An 8,100-nucleotide genomic window follows, 5' to 3' on the forward strand; every position below is an offset into this window, starting at 1 on the left:
AGCAAGAACCTACAATCAAGATTACTCTACCCAGCAAAGCTATCATTTAAAATTGAAGGTCAGATAAAGAGTTTCACAGACAAGAAAAATCTAAAGGAGTTCATCACCACCAAACCAGGATTATATGAAATGCTGAAAGTTATCTTTTAAGAAGAGGAAGAAGAAGGAAAAGGTAAAGATAAAAATTATGAACAACAAAGTGACAACAAATAGATATGTATCAATAAGTGAATCTAAAAATCAAGTCAATAAAAAATCTGATGAACAGGATAAACTGGTGTATATAATAGAATCAGGGACATATAAAGGGAGTGGACTGACAATCCTCGGGGGGTAGGGGGTGTGGGAGGTGCGGGAAGAGATTGGACAAAAATCTTATACCTATGGATGAGGACAGTGGCAGGGGGTAAGGGCATGGGGTGGGGTAGGAACCAGGTGGAGGGGAGCTATGGGGGGAAAAAGAGGAACAACTGTAATAATCTGAACAATAAAGATTTATTTTTAAAAAATAAAATAAAATAAACATACCCGACGATGATTACCCCCCCAAAAAAATGTAGCTAGGTATGCATGTTATTCATAAACTAGAGGGCTGGTGCACAAATTCGTGCACGAGTAGGGTCCTTCACCTGACTGGCCATCAGGGCCAATCGGGGCCATCTCACCCAGTCTGGGGGGAGGGGAGTGCACTGACCACCAGGGGGCAGCTCCTGCATTGAGCGTCTGGCCCCTGGTAGTCAGTGTGCATCATAGCAACCAGTCAACTGGTCGTTTGGTCAACTGAAGGATTGAAAGTCATTGCCATTGGAAGTGGGAACTTGTAGGGGCAGAGAAATTGTTTTTATATTAAGCCTTGGAGAACTGCATGACTATTTAAATGTATAATTTTGAATTTTTTTTTAAAAAAACAGACAAACAAAAAATAGTTATCTTTGGAAATTCATATTATGTATTTATTCCACCTTTCTTTCTAGTTTTTACTACTTTTCTCCGTTTTGTTTTTGTTGTTGTTTTACTTTCTTTCTTGATATTTCTACTAGTGTGACAAATGAGGCTTTGAAATATCTCAATCCATTCCTTCATGGTCATTCAATTCCTGAACATTTTCATTCAGTTTGCCAACTTCTCTTCTCTCTATATATTAATTCCTGAACAATCAGTGTTCAAATGAGGTACAAGGATTCCAAGAATAAAGGAATGTGAAGTGACAGATTGTAAATGCTGGCTGGTAAGGCAGGAAGTGCACCAATAAAACTATATACTTTGGCAACTGCTGCTGTAGAAAGCACCTGGGAAGGCACATGGGCATTTCTTTAATTATTGTCAGCTGAAGCCAGTGGTGTTGGCAAAGCCATGTCCTGGAAACACATTTTGCCAAAAGGCAGGAGTGTTGTCAGCTTAACCTTTAGCCCAGGTGCCAGGGGGTGGGTTTTGTTATTTAAATCCAGCCAAGCACCAGGAATGAATATGACTCGGCCCACCCAAGAATGCAAATAATCTCCTTTGTCTTGACTTTTAGTAAAACTTCCTGTTTTTTGCTGTATAAAATAAATATGCTGTATTGGCTCCGGGTCACTATCTCTGTCTCTGTCTCATCATCAGAGAACAGTGGTCCCACCCGGCCCCAGCTTTTTTCTTCCATCTCTGTGTCTGTCTCTTTCATTTTCTGAATCCCCAGCCGCCCCTACTCAGGACCCGGACCGCTCTCTAGCCGCACTGGACGTGGAAAAGAGAGACATATTTACAGCTGCAGACCTCAAGATCAAGCAAATGTACCACCCTGTCCTTGATCTACCTCCCAGATAAAATTGCACACAATGAATGGTCAGAGAGTAATATCTTGGGGGAAATTACTGACAAAAGGACATAAATTCCATATGACATGCGCCAAATTGTTTTATTAAGCTGATTGATAGCAAGATGGTTCCTTCCATTTGTTGATATGGGGATCAGAATTCTCACACCCATGAATATAATTTAATTTCTCAAACCTAAATGAAAGACTGCAAATGTAAGAAGGTGGTCCAGGACACAGGAGAAATTTGTCTTTTTCCTACATATTGTCAATGCTGTCCCATTGTGAAGCAATGAGGTTTTGATTCTTGTGTTTGGATGGCATTTCTGATTAGGGAATCACTCACATTTTGATTTTTCTTGCCTTTTGTGACAACCAATAGAAAGTGCTTTTATAAGTTACAGTTGTGACCTTTTTAGGATTCTGTTATTTGATTAGAAAGCATCCGAGGTCTTCTGTCTGCAAGTGTTTATTGCCTGTAACAAAGCAATCAGAAATGCAGCCAAAGAGTGATTTGTAAGGGGTTATAGATTTATTCACAACCAGTATTTATTGTTACTGGTGCAATTCCACATTGAAAATTAAATACACCAGAGATCTGTTCGTCTTCCTCTCTTGAGACCCATGACACTTGACTATACTGTAGATGAAAACAATTTATAAAGATGGCCTTTGGCTTTCTAAGAGATTCAAAACCCTTGAATGGGATCCAAGTGAAGCCTTGCTTATGGAGCTCTCTCCAGAGGAGGTGTGATATGGCATGATGTGAATACTGCTCTATACAGGGTGGGGCAAAAGTAGATTTATAGTTGTGAGTACAGGAAACAAAGTTTATTCTTTTTTAAAATATATTTTTATAGGTTTCAGAGAGAGGAAGGGAGAGGGAGAGGGAGCTAGAAACATCAATGGTGAGAGAGAATCATTTATTGGCTACCTCCTGCACACCCCCTGCTAGGGATCAAGCCTGCAACACAGCCATGTGCCCTTGACTGGAATTGAACCCAAAACCCTTCAATCCCCAGGCCAATGCTCTATCCACTGAGCCAAACCAGCTAGGGCCAGAGTTTATTCTTGTATTATTATTTATTGTGTAACTTTGCATATAGACCACTGTAAACCTACTTTTGCTCCACCCAGTATAACTACACTTTTATCCTCTTCAACCATGTTGTCTGTAATGCCTGGGAGAACCTCAGACCTTTCTAGGTGTTTAATTTCATAATAATATCAAATTATTATATTTTCAATGCACTGACATTTGTACTAATGGTGCAAAACTTTGCGGCCTGAGCATGAATCAAAACAGTGGCACCAAACTTCTCTAGTTTGGGGTTTTTTTTTAATAACAGCTTTATTGAGATGTAATTCACATACAGGACAATTAACTCATGTGAAGTATCCAATGTCTAGGGTGTTTTGCAACACCACCAACCAATCTCAGGTCTCCAGACACCAAATGAGTATCCAACAATTCAATTCTGACACTACCTCTCTGGAGGTAGCACCAGATCCCACATGTTAAAGGGCTGAGTCTCATAAGACTGTTCCCCAACTTCAGGTGCCAGCGCAAGGCTAGGTTATTATCTCTACTTCTGATTACCCTCTATCAATCAAAGGTTCCCACAATTCTCTCCTTGGGTTTGATAATTTGCTATAGTGGTTCACAAAACTCTGGAAAACATTTGGTTATTTTACTCATCTATAATAAAGGATATTATCAAGGATACACATGAACGGTCAGATGAAGAGGTATGTAGGGCAAAGTCAAGAAAGTTCCTAAGTGCAGTGAGTAACACTGGAAGTTCCAACACCCTAATTACTTGGTCTTTCTGGTGACCAATCCCATCTTGAGGCTATCCAGAACCGCGCCCCCACCCCCAAGTCATCTAAACTCAGATGTGATGAAAAGGGGCTTCTCATGAATGCCACTTCTATTATTTAGGGAATTCCAACAGTTTTAGGAGTTATGTGCCAGGCACTAGGGACAAAGACCAAATATATTTCTTGTTATACCACAAATGCATGGGCTTTAATATATTCACAAATATATGCGATCTTCACCACGGTCAGTATTAGAAAATTTCATCACTTCTAAAAGAAACCCCATAACCTTTAGGGCCCTCCCTAAGTGCTCCCATCCATCCCAACCTTACAAAACTATAATTTATTTTCTGTCTCTATAGAATCGCCTTTATGGCCATTTCATATAAATGGAATCATATAATATGTGTTTTTTGTGATTGGTTTCTTTTACTTAGTGCAATATTTTTAAGTTTCATACATGTTTTAGCATGTATCAATATTTCATTCCTTTTTGTGGACATACAATAATTCATTGCATGGATATACAACATTGTGTTTATGCATTCACCCATTCATGGGCATTGGGGTTCTTCTCAGCTTTGGGCTATTACGAACAATGTCACCATAAACATGTGAGTAGAACTGTCCTTGTGGACATGTTTTCATCTCTCTTACGTAGTATATCCTAGGAGTGATTTGCTGAGTCATATTGCAATTCTACATTCAACCATTTGAAGACCTTCCAGACGGTTTTCCAAAATAGCTATAGCATTTAATATTTCCACCTTTTCCCTAGATGTTTGCATAAATTATTGCCTCACTGCCTATGTACCTCTGCTCAGAATCCTTAGGGAGACTTTCTCTGACTGGCTTATCTAATTAGTACCTTCCTGCTATTATCAGTTGCTTTATCCTGCTTTCTAAGTTTTCATAGCCCTTGTCACCACTTGACCTATTATGTATTTATTTTTTTTAATATGTTTTTATTGATTTCAGAGAGGAAGGGAGAGGGAGAGAGAGATAGAAACATCAATGATGAGAGAGAATCATTGATTGGCTGCCTCCTGCACTCCCCTTACTGGGGATTGAGCCAGCAACCCAGGCATGTGCCCTTGGCGGAATCGAACCTGGGACCCTTCAGTTCGCAGGGCTATTATGTATTTAAGTAGTGGTTTGGTTTATGTCTTCCATCTTAGAGTGTTATCTTGATGAGAGCAGGAATATTTTCTTAGGTTTTTCTTTAATTCTACTACTATATTTCCAAAACTTACACAACTATCTGGCATAAAGTAAGGAATAAATACTTATTAAATCAACAAGCTAATGAATCAATTGCAAATGGAGATTTACTTCCTCTACCTTCGCTTTTCATCTATCAGAATGTAGAAATAGGCTTTCCAATAGCAATAGTCAAACAAGCACTTCTTAAGGGGGCAGGAAATGTCACTCATTACAATGGACTTGGCTAGAAGTCATTGAGAAGTAGGATTATTCCTTAAGGAAACAGAAGAACTAAATGAGGACATGAAGTTTGGATATTTCAGTTTGAGGGTCATGATTTCCTGGTGTTTGCTTTTAGGTTTGGGCTGTTACAGGTCACCTAGAAAAGAAACTAAAGTGTAGCAGTGAGTTTAACTCAAACAAAGATGTGATGAAAATCTTTCCCCAGTGAGGATTGCTGACCCTGAAAGGCAATCACAGTAAAATGGTGGAATGTGCTTTAAAATAACATCAGGAGGCAGTGGGAAGAGTTGCAGAATATAATTTGTCTAGGCTCTTCTGCCAACTGGCTGTGTAAGTTTGAACAAAATATTTAGTTTCCAGCAAGTCTTCACTTGTCAAATGAGAGTGTTAGTTTTAGCCCCTATGGTTTCTTTATATCTTTTCTCTGAAAACACTGGAAAATAACCTTAGCTAATAGCAATAATATTGAATGTGATCCTCTGTGATTAAGGACATTAGTGATTGGGAATCAATGACTTGTGATATAAAACAACACAGATAACCAATCAGTTGAATTGAGATAGACATTAATTTATTGCTATTGGTAGTAGCACCAAGAGAGTGGGTCATGGAATATTTCATGGAGGGGCAGTCATTTAGGTTTTCTCCTTAACACTTCACTGCTCATTGTCTGTGTAGACACAGACCATGTAAAACAGGTTCCATTTAATCAATTGGGTTTAGAACAATCCAGTCTGATGTACAGAGAACAGGTCCCTCAATTAAATGTCAATTAATATAGTTTCTTCCAGTTGACCAGAAGAGAGAATCTGAACCAAGCCTTATATAACAGGATATTTAGAAGAAAACAACTTACAATTTGGAATTTCAGGACCTGTTTTATAAAAGGTTTACCTCTTCAGATACAGAAAAATAAATGCTTCCTTAAGGAATTCAGATGAAAAATTAGCCTCTCTAATAGCCTCTCTCTATTCCGAGCATTTTGTTTTGGCAAATTGGTATTTTGGTATACATACTGCCATCACCATAGACCAAAAACTCAACTAATTTCAAGCAAGACTAGCCTTCCTTGCAAATGAACACTATTCAGCCACTAGAGACCCAGTGCGTGAAATACGTGCACTCAGGGAGGGGGGGTCCAGGAGCCCTAGGGGGATGTCTGGCTGATGGCTTAGGCTGGCACTTGGACATCCTTAGCTCTGCCACGGAGGTGGGAGAGGCTCCCATCACCACTGCTGTGCTTGCCAGTCAGGAGCCCGGCTTCTGGCTGAGCAGTGCTTCCCCTGTGGGAGTGCACTGACCACCAGGAGATCAATGCGCATCATAGCGACCCAGTTGTTCCCCGTTCAGTCAATTTGCATATTAGCCTTTTATTATATAGGATTACCTTCCTTGTAAATACCTGTGCCAAGAAAATGTCTTTCCTGAAAGCTTTTTTTTTTCCCCATTAATAACTATTTCTCGTGACACACAAAAATCAGTGGGTCTCACTTGGTACCTGATGTGTCACAGTGACAAATAAAGGGATGGCCACAAATGCACACCTTCCACTACCTGCCTGGGCCTTCAAACACTCGCTCTCCAGGCTCGAGCAGCTTTGACTTCTGTTTAATTCAGTGCCTTGCGCTGCACATGGGCCCTCAGCAGTTATCTCCCCATCAGTCCAGTGAAGCTAAGTTTGCCTTTGTTTTATTTCATTTTGTTTTTCACTCAGAGGATTCTGATTATAGTTGTAACAACAAAACAACTCACACATTTGTATCACCTCCTGCATCTCCATTTCTCACCATCAAAACAAGTAAATATGCTAGTCTCTTAAAAAATGGCCTTGTTTTACAGATAATCGCCTTCATAAAAGCTGGCATGTACGTATACCATTAACACTGAATGTGTAAGAGTCTATTGCTTTCAACACCAAGAATCAGATACTCTCTGAGAATTTACTAACAAGTTGTCTTTTGGAAAAAAACTGATTAAAAATATTGGCTTATCTGCAGTATTTTTAGAGTGCTATTCAAGTAAAATATTCTTGAATTTATTAATCTAACTAGTGGCCCGATGCACAGATTTGTGCACATTGAAAGGAAGTTAATTAGGAGGTGGCTGGCAGGGTGGGACTGGGCAAGACAGGCAGGACATGCCCTGGAGCCAACCTCCCAGGATCCCTCCCCACCAGCTGCACCTGGGGTGGCGCCACTGCTTGAAGAGCGTCTGCAGAGTGAGCAGGGTCCCTCAGCCTGGCCTGTGGGTATTGGGCTGAAACCAGATCTCCAACATCCCCCAAGGGGTCCCGGAGTGCCAGAGGGCACTCTGCAAAGTTGCTGTCATACAGGGTGTGGAACACAAATGCAAGTGTGCAGTAAACCAGATTCGGGGCCAACAGTGCCCCAACAACATAACCCATAGCCGAAGGTGGAATCATGCAGCCCTGCAAGTAATTGGGCTCCCTTGTCTCTGGTTCCAAGGTGCATCACCCGAGAATCACCACTACCAAGTCACCACAGCTCAGCAGCTCCTGCGTTGAGCGTCTGTCCCTGGTGCTCAGTGTACGTCATACCTACCAGCCAGTCAGATGTTCAGACAGTCACTTAGCCTTTTATATATATATACTAGTGGCTCGGTGCATGAAATTCGTGCACAGGGGAGGGTGTGTTCCTCAGCCTGGCTTGCACCCTCTCCAATTTGGGACCCCTCGAAAAATGTCCTGCCAGTTTACAGGGATCGGGCCTAAATCAGCAGTCGGACATCCCTCTCGTAATCTAGGACTGTTGGCTCCTAACCGCTTACCTGCCTGCCTGCCTGCCTCTAACCACTCCACCTGCCGGCCTGCTCACCCCCAACTACCCCCCGCTGCCAGCCTGCTTGCCCCTACTTTCCTTCCCCACTGGCCTGCTCATCCCCAACCGTCACCCTGCTGGCCTGCTCACTCCAAACTGCCCCCCTGCTATCCTGATCACCTCCAACTGACCCCCACTAATGGCCTGCTTGCCCTCAACTGCCACCCCTGCTGGTCTGCTTACCCCCAATGGCCCCACCCC

Source organism: Myotis brandtii, unplaced genomic scaffold, assembly GCF_000412655.1.
Source record: "Myotis brandtii unplaced genomic scaffold, ASM41265v1 scaffold200, whole genome shotgun sequence".
NCBI classification, from domain to species: domain Eukaryota; kingdom Metazoa; phylum Chordata; class Mammalia; order Chiroptera; family Vespertilionidae; genus Myotis; species Myotis brandtii.